Here is a 24,682-nt window from a genome sequence, read left to right as displayed (position 1 = left end):
GGGCCATTTGAAAGGGGGTGGGGGTGATCCGTTATGGAGTGTTCTCACGTCGAATTCACCAAAGGTACCATCCTCCGACCGCAATAAGTTGCTTCACGTCCAGGTTGGGCTTGAGCGGCACTTGTCTTGGTGGAGCTAAAAGAATATATTCCAAGATGATCGACCCAGAGCGATCAACCATTTTCACTTCATTGATATAATCCAATAATCCAAGGCGTGACGAAAGCTCTGTAGCATGGGAACATTCAAAAAGAAGATGCTTCACATCTTCAGCCGCTCGGTGACATATAGGACAAGCTCCGCCTGACCCAATATTCCTATTAGTGATTATGGACTTTAGAGGTAAAATTCCATGGAGTGCTCGCCAACAGAATATTTGAATTTTACGTGGAATTTGAAGCTTCCACAATGTACTCCATACAGCTGGAGTGCTAGACCTTCCTGGCTGCGCTAGCACATGTGCATGTGCCCGGAAAGTTCGAATCCATTGAGTGTGGTAAGCCGATCGGACGGAAAAAATACCTCTACGATCTGGATGCCACACTATAAAATCCTCGAAGGCATTGTAGTTAAGTGGGATCTCCAAAATTCTGCGGGCATCGACAGGGTTGAAAATAGAAGTAATTAAATCTTCGTCGCAACTTCCACATGCGGGGTCGAGGAGGTCATTAACAGTGGTTAGGACAGTATGTCCACGCGGGGTAATCACCCTTCTGTCTGCACTGCTTGGAACCTAGGGATCCCTCCAGATGTTCACTTTCTCTCGAGTTCCAATTCTCCAAATGTACCCCAGTTTGAAAGTCTCTAAGCCCTTCATAATACTTTGCCAGGTAAAAGAAGCCCCATTCTTAAGAGTTGCCTGTAATAAGCTCCCATTAGGGAAATACTTTGCCTTTAATACTCTTGCACATAACGACTCCGGATTAATTAGTAATCTCCAACATTGCTTAGAGAGCATTGCCAGATTAAAGGAATATAGATCTCGGAATCCCATCCCCCCTTCACTCTCCGGATAGCAAAGTTTCCACCAAGTGTACCAATGCATTCTCTTATGTTCTTCATCGTCCCCCCACCAGAACCGGGAAATTAAGTCTGTTATCTCTTTGCATATTCCTGTAGGTAAACCAAAGACTGACATAGCAAACATAGGAATAGCTTGTGCCACATACTTGAGAAGGATCTCCTTCCCTCCCATGGATAACTGCTTTTTCATCCATCCCTTAAGCCTTTCCTTAATCCTTTCAACAAAGTGCTTGAAGCAATCACTTCTATTCGCCCCCACCATTGCAAGTAGTCCAAGATATTTATCAGATAAGGCTTCAGTATCAATGTGCAACAATTGACATATTTCCTCCCTAGAGTCAGCACGAGTATTAGGACTAAAGAAAATACTCGACTTAGCAACACTCACCATTTGCCCCGAGCTTTGACAGTAGGTCTCCAGAACATGCTATAAGAAAGCTGCATTTAGCGTGTCTGCCTTCATGAGAATTAGAGAATCATCAGCGAATAAGAGGTGTGATACTGATGGTGCATTTCTGCACACTCTAATCCCTTCTATGCCACCAGCTTCTTCATACTGCAGAAGACTGGATAGACCCTCTGCACAAAGAAGGAATAGATAGGGGGAGAGGGGGTCCCCCTGCCTAATTCCCCTTGTCGGGCTAAAACCTTCTGTTTCCTGTGAATTGAATCTCACCTTATATGTTACAGATTTCACACATTCCATAATCAATTCAACCCATTGTTCATGAAATCCTAGTTTGATCATCATGTCTTGCAGAAAGGACCACTCCACTCTATCGTAGGCCTTATGCATATCAAGTTTTACTACCCATAAACCAGATTGGCCAGCCCTTTTATTCTTTATCTTATGCACACATTCATATGCAATCAAGATATTATCCGTGATCATTGTCCCAGGAACAAAAGCACTTTGAGTAGGGGAAATAATTTCAGGAAGAATATTTTTTAGCCGTAGAGCTAGCATTTTGGAGATTATTTTTTCTTTTCATTTGCCGTCGAGTTGTGGGATGCTATACAACGAGTGGTGGTTCAAGACAAATCAGGATCAATTACATTGAAGATCTCAACCAAGTTGTGTGGGGTTTCTGATGGTCGACCCACGCCCGAGCTCACTGTCATCGCAGCCGGGTACACTTGGTGGCAACGCCGCCAGTTGGTCAGAGGCATAGCAATCCAATCGCCCTCTTGTTCTGGTGGATGGACCATGAGCGCCTTTCGGTTGGATCTGCGCTGCCGTGTGATGACACTGAAATGAGCCTGTTTCCCTGCTTCTAGGACCATCACCATTGGTAACGGGGCCAAGGCACTTTTTTCGCACAACAACTAGAGTGGAAGGGGCCTGCTGAATTTACTCGCACCTGCTCTCTTCAAGGTGGCCACCAGAAAGACAAGGACCATCATGAAAGAAATGCACGATGACTGTTGGATTAGGTCTCACTAGTAGGAAAAGGGGTTTTTACCCCGGTTTGTAAGGGCCTTTTGTCCCGGTTTCGAACCGGGAATAAAGGGTCGTTACTAAAGCCCTAACCCTTTAGTCCCGGTTCTTACACGAACCGGGACAGAAGGTCCTCCACGTGGCCGCTGCTGCCAGCCCAGGCAGGGGGGCCTTTGGTCCCGGTTGGTGCCACCAACCGGGACCAATAGGCAGGGCCTTTTGTCCCGGTTGGTGTCACCAACCGGGACCAATAGGCATCCACGCGTCAGCATTTCAGGGGCTGGGGGTTTTGTTTTTTTTAAAGGGGGGGTTGGGGGTTTTGGGGGGTTAATTTAGGTGTTTCATATATTGTGTTAGCTAGCTAATTAATAGAGAGAAGTGTCCTCTCTTATCTTCATGCTTGGTCGACGCTGCGTACTATATACGTATGGAGAGGACTAGACACGCTAGCTAGTAAGCAAATGAAGGAAACAGAAGATCGTCATGAACATATGCATACAGAGAGAAGTGATATCGACCACCTCTCCTTCTCCGAGAGATTGGTCGAACAACAAGTTCTCGTATATCTATCTGACACTACCGGCTACATATATACAATAATTATCTCTTACAATATAATCTCCTAATTAAATTGTAAGAACACAGGGTCCACATAGTATTCTCCGTTTTCAGCGATCACGTGGTCAAGGAAGAATGCCGCCAATTCCTCTTGAATTTCTCGCATACGATCTTCTGCTAGGAGTTCATCCCGCATCCGAAACATCTAATTTGAAGAAGGGGGTCAATACATATATATAAGAATAAACAAAACTCGACACAAATGATGGTAATAAAATAAAATTGTGAATATTATTGCTTACGCACTTCATATTGTTCGTCAGAGTAGCCCCGCTCACAGGTCGTGTGGCGGATAGACTCGCAAACGTAGTATCCACATAAATCATTCCCTTGTTCCTGCCACAACCACTTTACAAGAAATAGAGGTCAATCTAACTGATAAGCAAGCATGCTAAATGTTATTGATGAAACTAGCGCTTGAATCACTAGGAGATGTGCGGAACATGCTACTATAGTACTTACTTTCGGGTGTCTAAATTGCAGCTTCTTCGGCAGTCCCGGAACTTTTGTGGTGAATTTTCTCCAAACCCTGCCAGACAAAGAAAACAATTACTTGATATCCGGAAATGAACAAAGTTGCTGATATGGTGGATAATGATCGATTTAACTTACTTCTCGAGCAGTTGAGTCATGTTCGCATAGTCCTGGGGATCTTTTCGTCTCGAGTCTGAGACGGCTACTACTCCCTGCTCAAGCTTAATTTCTAGGAGAATATAGTGGAAGCTGCGCATGCATGCATAAGTCATCAATTACATTACCATAGCCTGGACTAATAAGGGAAACCGAATATGCACAAGACAGTAACACTCACTTGAAGTTGTAAGGAAAGAGTATTATATCTATGTTTTGATTTAATACCAACGATCGTAGCAAGTTGGCCTCGGCTTCTTTGGCATGTTTTTCAACCATATGTGCATCTATGAGATTTGTGTTAATGAACCCAATATCACCGATTTGTCTTTTCTTCAATTCGGCGATCTTCAATCTGCATAATATAGTGAGGATAATTATAAATACATGCAATGAAAGAGCTGACCTATATAGAGAGACTTAATGACAGAAGTAGTACTACTTACAGACAGTAGCAAGTGATCGTTGTTTTATCGAGGGCCTTTTGATTGAAAAACTGGAAGAAGTCCTCAAATGGAACATTTAGCAGTTCAATTCCAACGAGGTCATGCTCCGGTTTAACTCCCAGCGTCAAAGTATTCATCCCATCAGACTCTCTGCAGGTTTTCATGTACCAATCATGTAATCTTCGCATCATCGTTGTTAGAGATCTTTCATCTTTGACGAGAGGCTTCCCGTAATGGTATTTGTGTTCATCCACCTCCATGATTTCATAATGTACATCGTCGGGCAGGTAATCTCCAAGATTGCTATAACCGGCCACCATCCTCGGATCATTAGCGACGATGTCTTTTGACACCTTGAGCGGGGGGCACGATTGGTTCGCTTGTTCGCCGAGCTGGGCAATTTTTTTCCCAGCTCGTCGTTCTTTTAACCTTTGATCACTGACAGTACTTCCCGACCGCTCCGCTTCGGCATATGTCTTTGCAAGAATGCGCTCATAGTTGCCTCTCGGCGGAGACTTTGGTGGTTTTGTCAGGGCAGCCAGAGTGCGCTTTGCTTTCACCGGATCTACCTTCTCCTCCGGAGGTGGATGTTTCTTTGCTTTCACCCCTTCAAAGAAGTTTGTCACTTCGGCTCGCACGATCTTCCTGGTTTCCTCCTCGGTCCTCTCGTATGGTAACTTCTCTGGAGTCTTCAGAGATGGACCGAATCTGTATTGCCTCCCGCCTCTGGCAGCTATATTGCTAGACACCGGCAGAGCAGACGGAGCGGCTGCAGCTGTCTTCTTTCCTTGCTTACGAGGCGGAGGAGAAGGACTACGACGCGCCGGAGCAGCCGGAGCGGCGGCGGGTCTCTTCCGCCCTTGCTGACGAGGCGGAGAAGGAGGAGGCTGGCTGCTCTGGCACGCCGACGCAGGCGGAGAAGGAGGCGGATTGCCGCCACGCGCCGGAGAAGGAGGCTGAGTGCCCTGATCACTTGCCGGAGGAGGAGGCGGAGGAGGAGGCGGAGTGCCGCCACGCACCGGAGAAGGAGGCTGAGTGCCCTGATCACTTGCCGGAGGAGGAGGCGGCGGAGTGCCCTTACTCGCCGGAGGCGTCCAGTTCGGAAGGTTAATGAGCTCCTTCCGCCATAGGCACGGAGTCTTCAGAGCAGAACCCAGCCGAGTCTCCCCTTCACCGGTAGGGTGGTCAAGCTGGAGGTCCTCAAATCCCTCCGTTATTTCATCCACCATCACCCTAGCATATCCTTCTGGAATCGGCCGGCAGTGGTACGTTTCGCCGGGTTCAGGAGGTAAAACAGAGCCAACAGCCGCCTTGACTTTGAAGTTCGGCCATTGCGCCATAAGGTGGCAATGTTGAGACTCCGTGATAGCATCCACGGGGTAGCTAGCAGGAGCCGTCAAGACATGCTCCGGCTGAAGCAGCTCGGTGGAAGCCACGCCGCTTCTCCGCTGAGATGGCGGAGTAGCTTCGGGGGTAGTTTCGGCATGTCGATTGTTGTCTCGTTCCTCTAGCGCTTGAACCCTTTCGTGCAGCTTCTGAATTTGGATCTGCTCCACTTTTTTCCTCCTCTCCTGGCTTTTGTAACGGCCCGCGTCCGGAAAACCAGCCTTCCACGGAACGGAGCCTGGCGTGCCTCGTGTCCGTCCAGGGTGCTCAGGATTCCGGAGGGCCATTGTGAGCTCGTCGTTCTCTCTGTCTGGATCGAATGTCCCTTGCTGCGCTGCATCGATATAGTGCTGAATCTTCTTGACGGGTATTGCAAGTTGCTCGTCCGTCCAACGACACCTCCCTGATACAGGGTCCAAGGTTCCGCCAGCCCCGAAGAACCAAGTCCGGCAACGGTCTGGCCAGTTCATTGTCTGTGGTTCGATCCCTTTATCAAGCAGATCCCTCTCAGACTTGGCCCACTTAGGCTGGGCTTTGAGGTAGCCACCTGACCCCGTGCGATGGTGAAGCTTCTTCTTCGCAGCATTCATCTTGTTTGTCGCTGACATCTTCTTACTCTTTTCCGATGTCTTGTGGGCCACAAATGCGGGCCAGTGATCTCTGATCTTCTCATACCGGCCGATGAATTCAGGTGTCTCTTCTTTGTCGACAAACGTTTTCAGCTCATTCTTCCACCTCCTGAATAGGTCTGCCATCTTCTTAAGAGCATGAGACTTGATTAATTGCTCTTTAACTGGCTTCTCCGGATCCTCCTCTGGCGGTAGGGTGAAATTTGCCTTCAGCTCAGTCCAAAGATCATCTTTCTGCATATCATTGACATAAGACACCTCAGGGTCTTCCTTCTTAGGCTTATACCATTGCTGGATGCTGATCGGGCTCTTGTCCCTAACTAGAACCCCGCACTAAGCAGCAAATGCATCCTTTGTCCGGATGGGTTCAATCGGTTGGCCGTCGCGCGCGATTGCTGTGGTCTCAAACCTTTCATCCGAGCGCAACTTTCTCTTCGGGCTTCGTCTCTTTACCGAAGTTGTGCTCGATCCGGAGGGCTAGAAAAAATAAGAAAGACGAGTGTTAATTAATATGTGTACATACCAAAACAATGAATGCATCAATTAGCTAGTCAGCACAGGCTTAACTAATATATTTACCTGGCCGGACTCTGTTCGGTCACCGGAGCCGTCACCACGGGCTCCTTCTTGCACCAGCATTGGGTCACCGGAGCCATCATAATCATGTCTTTCCTCCTCCACTCTTCGATCACCGTAGCCTGCTTCTTCACCATGTTCTTCCAGACCATCATTGTCGTTAAGATACGACAAGATATCACCTCCGGCTAAGATTATGTCCCCCAACACCTCTTCTGCTTGCTCGTCTCGTCCGTGCTCCATTGTTTCTGCAAATATTACATCATGACAATTATTACACAAACATGACAGCAGGTGGATATATTAGTGCAAACGTAGACCTAGCTTATTCCGGGCTTGGGGTGGCCTCGGCAACGCTTCAATGGTAGGGGCGCGACGGGAGGGGGTAGGAGACCGGCATCGTTTTTTTCTAGGGTTTGGGTGTCCTCGAGAGTTTTGGTCGAGCGAGAGGGCCGGGGGGTGCTCCCGTGGTATAAGTTATCACGGTCGAGAGGGGGTATAAATATCGACCGTCCATCATGTCGAAGTTATCTGGGAGGGAGTTATATATATCGACAACGACGACATACATACATGGGAAAATAATGTTATTGGGGAGGGGGTATATCGACCCCCCCATGTGTTGAAGTTATCGGGAGGGGGTTATATCGACAACGACGACATACGTACATGGGAAAATAATATTATCGGGGAGGGGGTATACCGACGACGACAAACCCGATAAAACATAAGAAAACAAAGAAGAAATAAAAAGAGGAGAAGAAGAAAAGGAATAGAGGAGAAGATCGAAGAGAAAAAAGAAGAAAAAAAAGAGGAGAAGAAGAAAGGAATAGAGGAGAGAAGAAGAAAAAAATAGAATTTTTTCTATTTTTTCTTCTTCTCTTCTATTCCTTTCTTCTTCTCCTCTTCTTTTTCTTCTTTTTTCCTCTTCTTATTTATTTCTCCTCTTCTTCCTCTCCTCTTCTTCTCCTTTCTTCCTCTACTTATTTTCCTTTTTCCTCTCATTCATAAAAAATGTTCAAATAGAAAATTTCGAAAAAAAGTAAAGGTTTTGCCTAATGCATTGTTCATATTTCATCATGTTCTATGAACAAAAAAACATCATATTTCATCCACATCCATGCATACATCATATATCTGATCATCTATGAGAAAAACATCATATTCTATAAAAAAATCATTACATATATATATGAACAAAAACAATTATGATAACAAGCATATATATCATCATATATATAAAAAAAAGCATATATATATGAAAAAAAAGCATATGCTAGGGAGGGCGCCGGCCGGAGCAAGGTGAGGAGGACAGCGGGGTCGGCGGCGAGGATGGCGACGGGGCAGTGGGCGCGCGCTCGGGGTAGGGGGCGACGGCAGGGAAGGGCGGGGCAGGGCGACGGCGACGACGGGGACGGGCTGGGGCGGCGCGCGTCGGGGCAGGGGCGCGGCTGACAGCAAGGGCGCGGGCAACGGCGGGCGACGGCGAGGGCGCGGGCGACGGCGACGACGGGCACGGGCGACGGCGGGGGCGGCGGGCGGCGTCGGGGCAGCCTGGCGGCGTCGGCGTCGTCGGGGCGGCAACTGCAAGGTGAGAGTGAAAATTTCCTAAGTGTGAACTTATATAGCAAAGCCTTTAGTCCCGGTTGGTGGCACCAACCGGGACTAAAGGGGGGTGCATTGGTACTGGTTCGTGGCTCCAACCGGTACTAAAGGCCCCCCTTTAGTACCGGTTGGAGCCACGACCCGGTACTAAAGGTGTGCGCTGGCGCAGGAGCGGTGCGGGCAAGTTTAGTCCCACCTCGCTAGCCGAGGGGCGCCCGCACCAGTTTAAAAGCCCCGGCGCGGCTGCTGTCTCGAACTCCTCTCTATAGCAGGCTTCTGGGCCTAACTTTGGCGCGCTGCCCGTTGAGCCTTCTAGCCCTTCTGGGCCTGTATTTGCAAACCCTAGGGTTGGCAGGCCCAGCGGGCAGCGCCCAACAATTTTTTATATAATTTTCTTCTATTTATTTCCGACTAATTTTTTTGTTGTATTTAGTTTCTTTGTGAATATAAAAAAATTATATAGTCCCACCTCTTGCTGCCTCTTGCTGCCCAACCGGAACCAAAGGCCTCTGGCTGCCCGCGTCGCGGCCAAAAGTTTAGTCCCACCTCGCTAGTTGACAGGGCTCGAGAGTGGTTTATAAGCGCGGCTGCGCCCACCCTCTCGAGCTCCTCTCAACTGCAGGCTTTCGGGCCTAATCTGTCATTATGTGCCTGTGGGCCTACTGGGCCTCCTGCAGGCCATAATCCTGGCCCATGGATGGGTTTCTAGTCGTATTCAGGCCGTGGTGGCCCAGTAGGTGGCATATTTTTTATTTTTTTGCCTTTTTTTGTTTTCTTTTTTGCTTTATTTATTTTGTTTTGTTTCTACTTACAACAAAAAACTTATTTATTTTATTTTATTTTGTTTCTAATTACTTATTTATTTTACTTTATGATAATTCTTTTTGCTATTAAAGTTTCTATCAAAAAAGTTCTTTATGAATTTTTTTTGCTTTTAATGATTTTGAACAGAAAATACTTCGATAATTTTAGTTGCATAAATTTTATATGATTTTAGTTTCAATAATACTAGAGGTTTCTTATAATGTTTTGAACAGAAAATACTTTGTTAATTTTAGTTTCATAAATTTTATTAATGTTTATTTTATTTTGTCGTGACACAAGAAGTCCGGAGTTGTAATAAGTTATTAAAAATAAAAAAGAGGCGCAATGCTCGTTGATTAGCTTCAAGCCTTTCGGAATAGTGTAGACTGCACTGCACATAGCTCCATGCAGTCTACCTTATTCCTCAAGGCTTGAAGCTAAGCAATGTGAAGGTGAGCATTGTGCCTCTTCTTCATCGTCTCTGCACTCAGGGCTTATAAACCGCTCCTAGTGCCTCTCAGCTAGCAAGGTGGGATTAAAAAACTGCTTAGTAAGAAACTCTAGTACCAGTTCGTGCCACGAACCGGTACTAAAGGTGCTCGTGGGGCCACAGCCTCATTACTACCGGTTCGTGGCACCAACCGGGACCAAAGGGTGGAATTGGTCCCGGTTCGTGCCACCAACCGGGACCAATGGCCTTGCACAGCGGCGTGGTGGTGGGAGTTTAGTCCCACCTCGCTAGCTGAGAGAGAGCCGCACCTGTTTATAAGGTGCGGTGCGCCTGAGCTGTCGAGCTCCTCTCTAAAGCAGGCTTACGGGCCTAACCTCTCTGTACATGCCTGTGGGCCTACTGGGCCTTCTGCGGGCCTGAATCCTGGCCCATGGATGGGTTTCTAATCGTATTCAGGCCGTGGTGGCCCAGTAGGTGGCATAATTTTTAATTTTTGGCCTGTTATTTTTCATGCATTTACTAATTATTTTGAGCTATAAGACCCTAAAATTGAAAAGCATTTCAAATGAACTATGAAAAGGTTGAAAGTTGGCATGGTATCATCATTTCATCCACATAGCATGTGCAAGAAAGTTGAGAGGGTTACGGCAAAAACTGGATGCACTTCGTGTACAAAACGGACAATGGTATCATACTCGTTTGTTACAAAGTTCGCATGGTATCATCATAATAGTTGCAGGAGAAAGTCTTCACTTTTTCTTCGCTTGTGTCATTTGCTTATTGCGCCGTAACCATGGATAATCTTCATCATTTATCAGGATGCTTGGGTCAGCCTTGACTTTGAAGGGATGTCTGTCTTGCCCTCCACTCCCACAATGTCCCTTTTTCCTGAAAGAACTATGTGGCGCTTTGGCTCATCGTATGATGTATTCGCTTCCTTATCTTTTCTTTTTCTCGGTCTGGTAGACATGTCCTTCACATAGATAACCTGTGCCACATCATTGGCTAGGACGAATGGTTCGTCAGTGTACCCAAGATTGTTCAGATCCACTGTTGTCATTCCGTACTGTGGGTCTACCTGTACCCTGCCTCCTGACAGATTGACCCATTTGCACTTAAACAAAGGGGCCTTAAAATCATGTCCGTAGTCAAGTTCCCATATGTCCATTATGTAACCATAATATGTGTCCTTTCCCCTCTCGGTTGCTGCATCAAAGCGGACACCGTTGTTTTGGTTGGTGCTCTTTTGATCTTGGGCGATCGTGTAAAATGTATTCCCATTTATCTCGTATCCTTTGTAAGTCAATACAGTCGAAGATGGTCCCCTGGACAACGAGTACAACTCATCACAAACAGCGGTGTCACCTCTGAGACGTGTTTCCAACCAACTGCTGAAAGTCCTGATGTGTTCACATGTAATCCAGTCGTCACACTGCTCCGGGTGTTTGAGCGCAGACTGTTCTTGTGTTCATCGACATACGGGGTCACCAAGGTAGAGTTCTGTAGAACTGTGTAGTGTGCTTCAGACCAAGAATATCCGTCCCTGCATATTATTGAGTTCCCCCCTCCAAGCGTGCCTTTTCCAGTCAGTCTCCCCTCATACCGCGATTTAGGGAGACCTATCTTCTCAAGGCCAGGAATGAAGTCAACACAAAACCCAATGACATCCTCTGTTTGATGGCCCATGGAGATGCTTCCTTCTGGCCTAGCGCGGTTAAGGACATATTTCTTTAGGACTCCCATGAACCTCTCAAAGGGGAACATATTGTGTAGAAATACGGGCCCCAGAATGACAATCTCGTCGACTAGATGAACTAGGACGTGCGTCATGATATTGAAGAAGGATGGTGGGAACACCAGCTCGAAACTGACAAGACATTGCGCCACATCACTCCTTAGCCTTGGTATGATTTCTGGATCGATCACCTTCTGAGAGATTGCATTGAGGAATGCACATAGCTTCACAATGGCTAATCGGACGTTTTCCGGTAGAAGCCCCCTCAATGCAACCGGAAGCAGTTGCGTCATAATCACGTGGCAGTCATGAGACTTTAGGTTCTCGAACTTTTTCTCTGGAATATTTATTATTCCCTTTATATTCGACGAGAAGCCAGCCGGGACCTTCATACTGAGCAGGCATTCAAAGAAGATTTCTTTCTCTTCTTTCGTAAGAGCGTAGCTGGCAGGACCTTCATACTGCTTCAGAGGCATGCCGTCTTTTTCGTGCAAACGTTGCAGGTCCTCCCGTGCCTCAGGTGTATCTTTCGTCTTCCCATACACGCCCTAGAAGCCTAGCAGGTTCACGGAAAGGTTCTTCGTCACGTGCATCACGTCGATTGAAGAGCGGACCTCTAGCTCTTTCCAGTAGGGTAGGTCCCAAAATATAGATTTCTTCTTCCACATGGGTGCGTGTCCCTCAGCGTCATTCGTAACAGCTAGTCCGCCGGGACCCTTTCCAAAGATTACGTGTAAATCATTGACCATAGCAAGTATGTGATCACCGGTATGCATGGCGGGCTTCTTCCGGTGATCTGCCTCGCCTTTGAAATGCTTGCCTTTCTTTCGACATTGATGGTTGGTTGGAAGAAATCGACAATGGCCCAGGTACACATTCTTCCTGGATTTGTCAAGGTATATACTTTCAGTGTCATCTAAACAGTGCGTGCATGCGTGGTATCCCTTGTTTGTCTGTCCTGAAAGGTTACTGAGAGCGGGCCAATCGTTGATGGTTACAAACAGCAACGCGTGCAGGTTAAATTCCTCATGTTTGTGCTCATCCCATGTACGTACACCATTTCCATTTCACAGCTGTAAAAGTTCTTCAACTAATGGCCTTAGGTACACATCAATGTCGTTGCCGGGTTGCTTAGGGCCTTGGATGAGAACTGGCATCATAATGAACTTCCGCTTCATGCACATCCAAGGAGGAAGGTTATACATACATAGAGTCACGGGCCAGGTGCTGTGATTGCTGCTCTGCTCCCCGAAAGGATTAATGCCATCCGCGCTTAAACCAAACCATACGTTCCTTGGGTCAGCTCCAAATTCAGCCCAGTACTTTCTCTCGATTTTTCTCCACTGCGACCCATCAGCGGGTGCTCTCAACTTCCCGTCTTTCTTACGGTCCTCACTGTGCCATCGCATCAACTTGGCATGCTCTTCGTTTCTGAACAGACGTTTCAACCGTGGTATTATAGGAGCATACCACATCACCTTCGCAGGAACCCTCTTCCTGGGGGGCTCGCCGTCAACATCACCAGGGTCATCTCGTCTGATCTTATACCGCAATGCACCGCATACCGGGCATGCGTTCATATCCTTGTACGCACCGCGGTAGAGGATGCAGTCATTAGGGCATGCATGTCTGCACCTCCAATCCTAGAGGGCATACGACCTTCTTTGGTGCGTATATACTTTCGGGCAATTCGTTATCCTTTGGAAGCTTCTTCTTCAATATTTTCAATAGCTTCTCAAATCCTTTGTCAGGCACAGCATTCTCTGCCTTCCACTGCAGCAATTCCAGTACGGTACCGAGCTTTGTGTTGCCATCTTCGCAATTGGGGTACAACCCTTTTTTGTGATCCTCTAACATGCGATCGAACTTCAGCTTCTCCTTTTGACTTTCGCATTGCGTCCTTGCATCGACAATGACCCGGCGGAGATCATCATCATCGGGCACTGGTTCCTCTTGATCTTCTGCAGCTTCCCCCCTTGCAGCATCATTGGGCACATCGTCTGGTTCCTCTTGATCTTCAGCAGCTTCCCCCGTTGCAGCATCACCATATTCAGGGGGCACATAGTTGTCATCGTCCTCTTCTTCTTCGCCGTCTTCCATCATAACCCCTATTTCTCCGTGCCTCGTCCAAACATTATAGTGTGGCATGAAACCCTTGTAAAGCAGGTGGGTGTGAAGGATTTTCTGGTCAGAGTAAGACTTCGTATTCCCACATATAGGGCATGGACAACACATAAAACCATTCTGCTTGTTTGCCTCAGCCACTTCGAGAAAATCATGCACGGCCTTAATGTACTCGGAGGTGTGTCTGTCACCGTACATCCATTGCCGGTTCATCTGCGTGCATTATATATAATTAAGTGTGTCAAAAACCATTACAGAACATCATGAATAGATAATAAAGTGACCAAATTAATAGAAGTTCATCATCACATTAAAACCAAAGTACATACATAGTTCTCATCTAACAACATATATATAGCTCTCCAGAGCATCTAATTAATTAAACCATACATTGAAACTATGTAAAACATTTCAATGCGAAAACAAATTCGATCATAATCGCAACCAAGGTAACAATTGATCCAACGGCATAATGATACCAAGCCTCGGTATGAATGGCATATTTTCTAATCTTTCTAATCTTCAAGCGCATTGCATCCATCTTGATCTTGTGATCATCGACGACATCCGCAACATGCAACTCCAATATCATCTTCTCCTCCTCAATTTTTTTTATTTTTTCCTTCAAGTAATTGTTTTCTTCTTCAACTAAATATAACCTCTCGACAATAGAGTCGGTTAGAATTTCTGGTTCAACCACCTCCTAGATAAATAAAATCTATGTCACGTTGGTCGGCATATTTGTCATTAACAATAAATGAACCAAATAGTTATAAAAAGATAATATATACCACATCCGAATCATAGACAGGACGAGGACCGACGGGGGCGGATACCAAAACCATCGCACTATGTAATAAGAAGGAATAATAAAAGTAACAAAATTAGATAAGTATCTATCAAAAGTAAGAATTTTTTTCTTTCAGAAAGAAGATAAGAACAAGAGGCTCACCACGGTGGTGCTGGCGACGAGATCGGCGCGGGCGATCGACGGCGGTGAAGACGGGGACGGGACGTGACGGACCGCTAAACCTAGACAAATCTCGGGGAAAATGGAGCTCGGAGGTCGAGTTTCGAGAGGAGAAAGATTAACTAGTGTGGCTCAGACATTTCATCGAACACCTCATGTGCATAAGAGGTGAGCGAGAGCACCCAAATGCCCTCCCCTCGCCGGCCAGAAAAAACAGAGCACTGTGGAGTGCTCTGCTGTGGCGATGGGGTATATATAGGCAACTCATTGGTCCCGGTTCGTGGCACCAACCGGGACTAAAGGCCTTTGGTCCCAGTTTGTGCCACGAACCGGGACCAATGCCCCCCTTTAGTCCCGGTTGGTGGCACCAACCGGGACCAAAGGCCTTGTGCTGCCCCGCGTCAAAAGTTTATTCCCACCTCGCTAGTTGAGAGAGCTCGAGAGTGGTTTATAAGCGCTGCTGCGCCCACCCTCTCGAGCTCCTCTCAACTGCAAGCTTTCGGGCCTAACCGTTCTCTTTGCCTGTGGGGCCTACTGGGCCTTCTGCGGGCCTGAATCCTGGCCCATGGATGGGTTTCAAGTCGTATTCAGGCCGTGGTGGCCCAGTAGGTGGCATAATTTTTTTTCCCTGTTTTTTGTTTTCTCTTTTGCTTTATTTATTTTGTTTTGTTTCTACTTACAACAAAAAACTTATTTATTTTATTCCATTTTGTTTCTAATTACTTATGTATTTTACTTTATTTATTTTATTTTAATTTAATTTACTGATGCTATTTTTATTTATTTTACTGCTGCTATTTTTATTTATTTTATTAAGGTTTATTTATTTTATTTACTATAGTTTATTTTATTTTATTTTATTAAGGTTTATTTAGTTTATTAAGGTTTATTTATTTTATTTCCTATAAAAAATGAACATAGATGCGCCTATAGAGAAAATTCAACCTAAATTCATAATAAATTTCTATGAAATTCAAAGAAATTTACTCTGAATTTAGGTCAAATTCCCTGTATAAGGGCATCTATTTTCAATTTGAGAGGAGCTCAACAAGGCAGAGAGGGACGGGCTTATAAACTGGTGTGAGCGCCCTTCGGTTGGCGAGGTGGGACTAAACTGTGACCGCAACTAGGACCAACCCTTTAGTCCCGGTTTGTGGTATGAACCGGGACTAAAGGGTGAGCCTCTGGTCCCGGTTCAAGCCACCAACCGGGACCAATGGTGGTGGGCCAGGAGCGAGGCCCATTGGTCCCGGTTTGTCCCACCAACCGGGAACAAAGGGGCCGGACGAACCGGGACCAATGCCCCCACGAGGCGCGGCAAGCCCCTGGCCGCACAAACCGGGACGAATGCTCACATTAGTCCCGGTTCGTGACTGAACCGGGACTAATGTGAATATTGCCCTGTGACCAAAGCCCAGTTTTCTACTAGTGTCTGTGGCAAGGCTCAACTCCCGTGCTTGGCTGCACGAGTTTATCATCACCTGGAACCCCATTGCCACAATAGATCTCGCCACGGATAGGGAGGACACTGTCCGGTGGAAATGGACAACCGAAGGCATCAGCTCTTCTGTGTCTACTTATGCCATTCAATTCCAGGGATCCTACTCTACCTTCGCCCCGAAGAGGATTTTGTCAATGACGTGGGGTGAAATCTGACTGTGAGAGGAGGAAACGAGGCTTGATCTAGCAAAGCGTGCGTGCGCGCGGGAGGGCGGGCACACAAGGTGTATATAGGGCCTCGGGCTGGAGGTAAACCCTATTCAAGTTCCCTGGAGTGATTTTTCTTCCATATGACTATGAGATTACAGAGGTTCCGAACCCGTACGTATCTAGGAGCCAGGGGTGTGCTTTTATAGAGTTTTCTACCCCTGGATTGCTATGTTACATGTACATGAGAGAGAGAGAGTTATTACACATCCACTACTATGAGTAACTAACGCCTCAATTAACACTTTTACCGTTGGGCTGCTTCCATCCGAGTGAAGATGTGTTCTTTCCAATTCGAATGAGTGACAGAAATCTCCACTCGGGTAGCTTTATCCCGAGTGACTAAAACCCTACATGCATGGGCCTCTGCTGGGTTTTAGGTCACCATGGGCCTACCCGGTGGGAGAGAACCCCATCATTAGCCCTCGAATCCGTCAGGACCTCGAGAACTTCAATCCTGCAATCGGTTCCATCCGACTGTATATTCATGGGAGACTGAATCCCAAGTGATCATGGAGTTTCGATGAATGGCGGATTTGCCCAAAGAGAGATCCTAATTGATTCTAAAACAGAAAATCTTCCGGCTCACATTTTCGTGAAAAAGCTTTCAGGAAATTTTTGGTGACACTCAATCATCTATGAGAAGAGGCTGACTAGTGATCCGACCGGGAATGTATCATGTAATTTGAGTGACGATTATGGCATTTGGATTTTTAAATTCTCTCAGTGAGATGCCAATCATATCCTGGAGGAACACCCATTTTTCATCAACTATAGATGCAAACATGCAATTTCAATACTTTCGAAGTTGAGGGAAATGTCGAATTTGTCCTTAAAAAAATGTTCCCAAGTGATCTCGCATCCTAACAGAATGGATCGTGGGCATGTAATCTTGCATAACCGATCTGCAAAGATTGAATTATCACACTGCTTTTTCGTCGCACTATTTGTGCAGAAAGTTTGGTTTGTGGTTTCACTAGTAGAAAATGGGCCTAATGTGAAGCAAATTAGTGCCGGTTTATAACTGAACCGGCACTAATGGTCACATTAGTGCCGGTTCCAACGGCTAGGCGGGCGGCTCTCATTAGTACCAGTTCGTGGCTGACCTTTTGCTGGATGTAAGAATGATCGGAATTACTCTAAGTTAAGAACCATTCACGTCCACTTGTTTGAGTCCGGTTTCATGCCCCACTATAATGTTTGGACCAAGCACGGAGAAAGAGGGGTGATGATGGAAGACAATAAAGAAGAAGAGGACGACGACAGCTATCCTGGCCATAGGTTCCATGAAAACGATGGTACAACAATGGGGGAAGAAGCTGAGCCGGCAATGCGGGAAGAAGCTGTAGAAAAATCATCAGATGAGCCCGTTGATGATCTTGGTCGGGCCATTGCTGATGCAAAGAGAATGTGCGCATGTGAAAAGGAGAAGCTGAAGTTGAAGAGGATGTTAGAGGATCACAAGAAACCGTTGTACCCAAATTGCGAAGATGACAAGAAAAAGCTGGGTACCACACTTGAATTGCTGCAGTGGAAGGCAGAGAATGGTGTACCTGACAAGGCATTTGAAAAGCTGCCAAAGAATAACGAATTGCCTGACAGTACGTACGAAGCAAAGAAGGCTGTCTGCCCTCTAGGATTAGAGGTGCACAAGATACATGCATGCCCTAATGACTGCATCCTCTACCGCGGTGAGTACGAGGATTTGAATGCATGCCCGGTATGTAGTGCATTGCGCTATAAGATCCGCCACGATGACCCTGGTGATGTTGAGGGCGAGCGCCCCAGGAAGAAGATTCCTGCCAAGGTGATGTGGTATGCTCCTATAATACCACGGTTGAAACGTTTGTTCCAAAACAAAGAGCATACCAAGTTGATGCGATGGCACAAAGAAGACTGTAAGAAAGACGGGAAGTTGAGAGTACCCGCTGACGGATCGCAGTGGAGAAAAATCGAGAGAAGGTGGAAGAAATTTGCAGCTGACGCAAGGAACGTATGGTTTGGTTTAAGTGCAGATGGCATTAATCCTTTTGGGGAGCAGAACAACAATCATAGCACATGGCCTGTGACTCTATGTATCTATAACCTTCCTCCTTGGTTGTGCATGAAGCGAAAGTTCATTATGATGCCAGTGCTCATCCAAGGCCCCAAGCAACCCGACAATGACATTGATGTGTACCTAAGGCCATTAGTTGAAGAACTTTTAGAGTTGTGGAGCATAGAAGGTGTACGTGTGTGGGATGAGCACAAACAGCAGGAATTTGACCCGCGAGAATTGCTGTTTGTAACCATCAATGATTGGCTTGCTCTCAGTAACCTTTCAGGACAGACAAACAAGGGATACCACGCATGTACGCACTGTTTAGATGATACCGACAATACATATTTGGATAAATGTAAGAAGAATGTGTACCTGGGGCATCGTCGATTTCATCAGAGCAAGCATCCCGTAAGAAAGAAAGACAAGCATTTCAAAGGTGATCCAGATCACCGGCAGAAGCCTCCCCACCGTAGTGGTGAAGATATACTTGATATGGTCAAGGATTTACAAGTAATCTTTGGAAAGGGTCCTAGCGGACAATCTGTTCCGAATGACGCTGACGGACGCGCACCAATGTGGAAGAAAAAAATCCATATTTTGGGACCTACCCCATTGGAAAGACCTAGAGGTCCGCTCTGCAATCGACGTGATGCATGTGACTAAGAATCTTTGCGTGAACCTGCTAGGCTTCTTGGGTGTGTTTGGGAAGAGAAAAGATACACTGGAGGCACGGGAGGACCAACAACATATGCACGGAAAAGACGGCATGGATCCAAAGCAGTTCCAGGGTCATGCCAGCTACACTCTTACCAAAGAAGAGAAGGAAATCTTCTTCGAATGCCTGCTCAGTATGAAGGTCCTGTCTGGCTTCTCGTCGAATATAAAGAGAATAATAAATATGGCAGAGAAAAAGTTCCAGAACCTAAAGTCTCATGACTGCCACGTAATTATGATGCAACTGTTTCCGATTGCATTGAGGGGCCTTCTACCGGAAAACATTCGATTAGACATTGTGAAGCTATGTCCATTCCTCAATGCAATCTCTCGGAAGGTAATCGATCCAGAATTCCTACCAAGGTTACAGGGTGATTTGGTGCAATGCCTTGTCAGTTTCAACTTGGTGTTCCCACCATCCTTCTTCAATATCATGACTCATGTTCTAGTTCACCTAGTCGAAGAGATTGCCATTCTAGGTCCTGTATTTCTACACAATATGTTCCCCTTTGAGAGGTTCATGGGAGTCTTAAAGAAATATGTTCGTAATCGTGCTAGGCCAGAAGGAAGCATCTCCAAGGGCCATGAAAATGAGGAGGTCATTGAGTTTTGTATTGACTTTATTCCTGACCTTAAGCCGATTAGTGTTCCTGAATCGCGGCATAAGGGCAGACTAGATGGAAATGGCACGCTAGGACCGGAACAAATAATATGTATGGACAGGCATTCTCTCACTCAAGCACACTACACAGTTCTACAAAATTCCGCCTTGGTGACTCCGTATATGGAGGAATACAAGAATTTTCTACGCTCCAAACACCCGGAGCAGTCTGACGACTAGATTACACGTGAACAAACGGGGACTTTCGCCGGTTGGTTGCAGACACGTACCATGCAAGACTCGGCTGTTGAAGATGACATGTACTTGTTGTCCCAGTTACCATCTTCGAATATAATGACTTTCAAAGGGTACGAGATAAATGGGAATACATTTTGATGCACCAATCAAAACAGTGGTGTCCGTTTTGATGCACCAACCAAGAGTGGAAAGGACACATATTATGGTTACATAGAGGACATATGGGAACTTGACTGTGGACGTGGTTTGAAGGTCCCTTTGTTTCGGTGCAAATGGGTCAATATGACACGAGGCGGGGTAACGAAAGATCCGCAGTACGGAATGACATTTACTGATTTTTTTGGCTAAATGACCCTGAAATTGGAAAACACTACAAATGAACTCTGAATAGGTTGAAAGTTGGCATGGTATCATCATTTCACCCACATAGCATGTGCAAAAAAATAGAGAGGGTTACGTCAAAAACTGGATGCACTTCGTGTACAAAATGGACAATCTCTTTCGAAGTATCAGGGTTTCGCACGAAAACTCATATGTTACAAAGGCATTTCATTTTTTTAATAACCTAAGTAACACCAAATTGAATATAATGATAAAACACAGTTATATAAAACATAAGAAAAAAGAATCACTGAAAAATCTATTTTTAAAGTAAAGTTATTCCCAAACTAGTGATTCACACCAATTTCAAATAATTCAAATTTAAACTATTCAAATTTGAAAACTACTAACACTAACAGAAAGTTTGTAATTTTTTATACGTAAAGCAAAAATATTCACAAAGAAACTCTAAATACAGCAAAAAACAACTAAGAAATAAATAAAAGAAAATAAATAAAGCTGAAAAAATAAAAAATAATAAAATAAAAAAGCCCTCCTACTGGGCCACAACGGCCTGCATACGACTAGTAAGCCAACTGCAGTTGGCCCATGATGCAGGCCCGCAAGGCCCAGTAAGCCCGCAGGGCTGAGTGGCAGTGTTAGGCCCAGAAGCCTGCTTAGAGAGGAGCTCGAGAGAGCTACCGCACTGGGGCTTATAAACCAGTGCGGGCTCTCCTCGGCTAGCTATGTGGGACTAAACTTTGTGCATCGCACCGCACCCTATAGTACCGGTTGGTGGCTCCAACCGGTACTATAGGCCCCTCCTATATATACTTCACTTACGAAATATTCAGTTTCTCTCCTCTGCTTCTTCGCCGCGCCACCCGTCGTCGCCCTTGTCGCCGCGCCCGTTGCCGCCCCCGTCGCCTCCGCCCCGTATGCCGCCGCCTCGTCGCCGCGCCCCTCGCCGCCCTGGCCTGTCGCCGCGCCCCCACCGCCACCCCGGCCCGTCACCGCGGCCCTTCGCCTTGCCTCGCCGCTGTGAGCCACCCCTGCCGCGCCATGCACACACACACACACACACACACACACGCACACACACACACACGCGCACGCACGCACACACAATTATTAGATGTATTTTTTAGATGAATGTCGTTAGATGAATTTTTTTAGATGAATGTCGTTAGAGGAATTTTTTTAGATGAATGTTAGATGTTACATGCATTTTTTAGTTGTTAGATGTTAGACCCATTTTTTAGATGAATGTTAGATGGAATTTTTAGAAGAATGTTAGATATCGATGTTAGATGCATTTTTTAGATGTTAGATGTTAGAAGCATTTTTTAGATGAATGTTAGATGTTAGATGCATTTTTTAGATGAATGTTAGATGAAATTTTTAGATGAATGTCAGATGAAGTTTTTAGATGAATATGTTAGATGAATTTTTTACATATATATAAATGTTAGATGAGTTTTTTAGATGAATGTGTTAGATGAATTAAACGACATTTTGGGTTGACTTTAAGTCTGTCGGGGCTCCATACATGACAGTCTATATGAGAGAATAAGAATGACGACTGTTGTCGTGAAGGTCTCTTCTTCTTCCTTCTCCTTGTGCAAGACCTTTGTTATGCACTAGGGAAGGAGGGAGAAGAGACCATCACTGATGGTCGAAAAATCAGTGAGGATTATCCACCATATATATATGAGAGAATAAAAATGCCGACTGTTGTCGTGAAAGTCTCTTCTTCTTCCTTCTCTTTGTGCTAGACCTTTGTTATGCACTAGGGGAAGGAGGGAGAAGATACCATCACCGACGGTCAAAAAATCAGTGAGGATTGTCCACCATATATGAGAGAATAAGAAGGTCGACTGTTGTCGTGAAGGTTTCTTCTTGCTCCTTCTCCTGGTGCTAGACCTTTGTTATGCACTAGGGGAAGGAGGGAGAAGAGACCATCACTGGCGATTGAAAAATCAGTGAGGGAGTGTATCCACCATATATGAGAGAGGACGAAGAATCCCGACTGTTGTCGTGGGGATCGCTTTTCCTTCTTCTCCTTGTGCTAGACCTTTGTTATGCACAAGGGGAAGAAGGAGTAGCTAGCGACCATCACCGACGGTCGCAAATGTCAGAGAGGAATCAGTGAGTGAGAGTCTTCACCACATATGAGCGGAGAGTTTTCAAGAAAAGACACGGCAGACCGATAGTCAACCCGTGATGAATAATAATTATCAAATTTAGTTTTTGTAGTACATATTTTTAATTGTACAAGTTTAATCTTTGAATTATGAACATAGGAAATGTCGTCTTCCAACGACAATAGGATCTCGGAGTGCTACTGGTGCGGTGACGACCGGGATTTGTGCGACCAGCCTCACCTGGTAGACGGTCGCCGCTTCAGTATTAAGCTCGACGAGACCTTTGATGTCGAAACGGTACACAACAACAAGTCTTTTTCGTAATTAAGCACGACTTCTACTACTTTAACGTGTAATTAATGTTTGTATTTTACAATTCGTCTAGTTTATCCCATGCCATGCAAGACGCTATGTCTTGGAGAGGCTGGGATTTGAAGATCATGAAACTATGGAAACAACGAAAATTCACCTAAGGACCCATCATGGTATAAATATTTAAGTAGATTTGTATAATTCAGATAGCGTAACCAATTTTGGTTGCAAGAATTGGGAAGCACTTTGCAAGATATATGGTTTTTATGAGGGTATGCTTGTCACCATGGATCTTGGTGATCCTGACATCGCCGAAGACAATTTGGACATTTGGGTCCTTGTTGATACGCTTCCAATTCTACCGCTATGTGAGTTTCTCAAACATAGTTATTAAGTAATTTATATTGTTTATTTCAAAATAGTTGACAGCTTATTTTCATTGTTCAAATAATGTGCGGATATTGGTAGATAGAACCTACTAGACCCCTGGCTCAGAATTAACTTATCAGGAGAAAAATCATCTGATCGCATTTTGTACCCTTCTTGAGGATTACAATAACTTTTATAATACTCCTGCACATTATGGTCAATATGTGCCACTAGTGCACGTGTTGAACTACGTTAACATCCATGGAGATGTCATGGTAAGATTTTTTACTATTACGACATCCGTGCATGTTTTGCATAAATTCTTCTCAAACTGAACTACATTGCTAACTACGAAGTCCTTACTATGTTTTTCAATAGAAAATCCCTGGTGATTGTGTGCCTCATCTGATGTTTCAGAATGGTCGCCTTGCTGTTTTGAACATACTGCCAGGTTTTCCTACGAATCACACCTGTCCATATCGGATTTCTTTATCCGGTGAAGACATGACAATCAAAGAATGTAAAAAATGTATGGACACTCGTAGGGAGGTACTTGGAAGCAAAATTGTGCGAAAGGCAAGAATTGGAGACAGGATAATCTGCATTCTCCATAATGGAGAGTCAGGGGCCATCTTGTTTTACGCTATTTTACCTAAGAGAATTGGTAGTAGCTAGGTCGAGTAGAAGTTGATGATCATGTGCTAAGAACAACTAAGTATGATTGGGTTAGATGACTATGATGATGATGAGTATATGACTTGTTATTACGGTATCGAGTAGAAGTTGTATGATCGATGATGATGAGTATGACTTGTTACTTGATACGTCTCCAACGTATCTATAATTTTTGATTGTTCCATGCTATTATATATTCTATTTTGGATGTTTAATGGGCTTATTTATACACTTTTATATTATTTTTGGGACTAACCTATTAACCCAAGGCCCAGTGCAAATTGCTGTTATTTTTGCCTATTTTAGTGTTTCGCAGAAAAGGAATATCAAACGGAGTCCAAACAGAATGAAACCTTCGGGAACGTGATTTTTGGAACAAACGTGATCCAGAGGACTTGGAGTGGACGTCAAGAAATCAACGAGGAGGCCACGAGGCAGGGGGCGCGCCCTCCACCCTCGTGGGCCCCTCGTGGCTCCACCGACCTACTCCTTCCGCCTATATATACCTGCGTACCCTGAAACCATCTAGGAGCACCACGAAAACCTATTTCCACCGCCGCAACCTTCTGTACCCGTGAGATCCCATCTTGGGGCCTTTTCCGGTGCTCCGCTGGAGGGGGCATTGATCACGGAGGGCTTCTACATCAACACCATAGCCTCTCCGATAATGTGTGAGTATTTTACATCAGACCTTCGGGTCCATAGTTATTAGCTAGATGGCTTCTTCTCTCTCTTTGGATCTCAATACAAAGTTCTCCTCGATCTTCTTGGAGATCTATTCGATGTATCTCTTTTTGCGGTGTGTTTGTCGAGATCCAATGAATTGTGGGTTTATGATCAAGATTATCTATGAACAATATTTGAATCTCCTCTGAATTCTTTTATGTATGATTGGTTATCTTTGCAAGTCTCTTCGAATTATCAGTTTGGTTTGGCCTACTAGATTGATCTTTCTTGCAATGGGAGAAGTGCTTAGCTTTGGGTTCAATCTTGTGGTGCTCGATCCCAGTGACAGTAGGGGAAACAACACGTATTGTATTGTTGCCATCAAGGATAAAAAAGATGGGGTTTATCTCATATTGCACGAGTTTATCCCTCTACATCA

General features: G+C 45.4%; 1 pseudogene; it reads left to right on the top strand.

Moving 5' to 3' along the window:
* Positions 1–17,472: 17,472 nt before the first annotated feature.
* Positions 17,473–19,738, top strand: LOC141041387 (uncharacterized; annotated as a pseudogene).
* The last annotated feature ends 4,944 nt before the right edge of the window (positions 19,739–24,682 follow it).

Source organism: Aegilops tauschii, chromosome 2, assembly GCF_002575655.3.
Source record: "Aegilops tauschii subsp. strangulata cultivar AL8/78 chromosome 2, Aet v6.0, whole genome shotgun sequence".
NCBI classification, from domain to species: domain Eukaryota; kingdom Viridiplantae; phylum Streptophyta; class Magnoliopsida; order Poales; family Poaceae; genus Aegilops; species Aegilops tauschii.
Note: the sequence above shows the minus strand (reverse complement) of the source record. Positions and strands in the feature narration are given on the sequence as shown.